This window comes from Meleagris gallopavo, chromosome 3, assembly GCF_000146605.3.
Source record: "Meleagris gallopavo isolate NT-WF06-2002-E0010 breed Aviagen turkey brand Nicholas breeding stock chromosome 3, Turkey_5.1, whole genome shotgun sequence".
In the NCBI taxonomy this organism is placed as follows: Eukaryota; Metazoa; Chordata; class Aves; order Galliformes; family Phasianidae; genus Meleagris; species Meleagris gallopavo.
This window is the reverse complement of record NC_015013.2, coordinates 58,284,001-58,284,573: the sequence shown is the minus strand read 5'-3', so window position 1 is coordinate 58,284,573 and position 573 is coordinate 58,284,001.

The following is a 573-nucleotide window of genomic DNA, read 5'->3' as shown; positions in this document are numbered from 1 at the left end:
TTTTAATCTTTTCTTAACTTTGCCATTCTATGGTCCTACAAAACCCACTGTTTATTTATAAACAGTGATCAAATTTCTAGCTAATTTTATTATTTTTATGCCAGAAGACTGGGGATTCATGTCTGCATGCCAATTAATACACAAGTGTTATAGCATAGCACTGTGTTAGGAGCCAGTCTAGGCCCATGGGCAAGGTAGCAATGTTGCATGGCCTTTGCATTTGCACAGAAGAAAATTCAAGTCTCCAGCTTCATGAAAATCCCAGTAGTTGATTTGACATCTGTTCCCATCCAAAATTGTCTTTTTCAGAAATGGGAGATGAATTATAGTTCACAGGATTTCTGATGAGTATCTTACACAGGGGCACAAATACAACCCTGGCTCTACTGTATATACTAGGAAAGATATTTTCCAGTTGTTGCATTTGCTTTTTTTCATGACCACTCTTCATTGGTGTCTCACAATCCTCCTGTAATCAGCAAGTGCCCTGAGGTCTTCTTCTATCTCTGCCATTTTCAAGTGGAACTCCCAATTTGCAGAAGTTCATGTTACAAGCTCGTTAAGTGCATGACT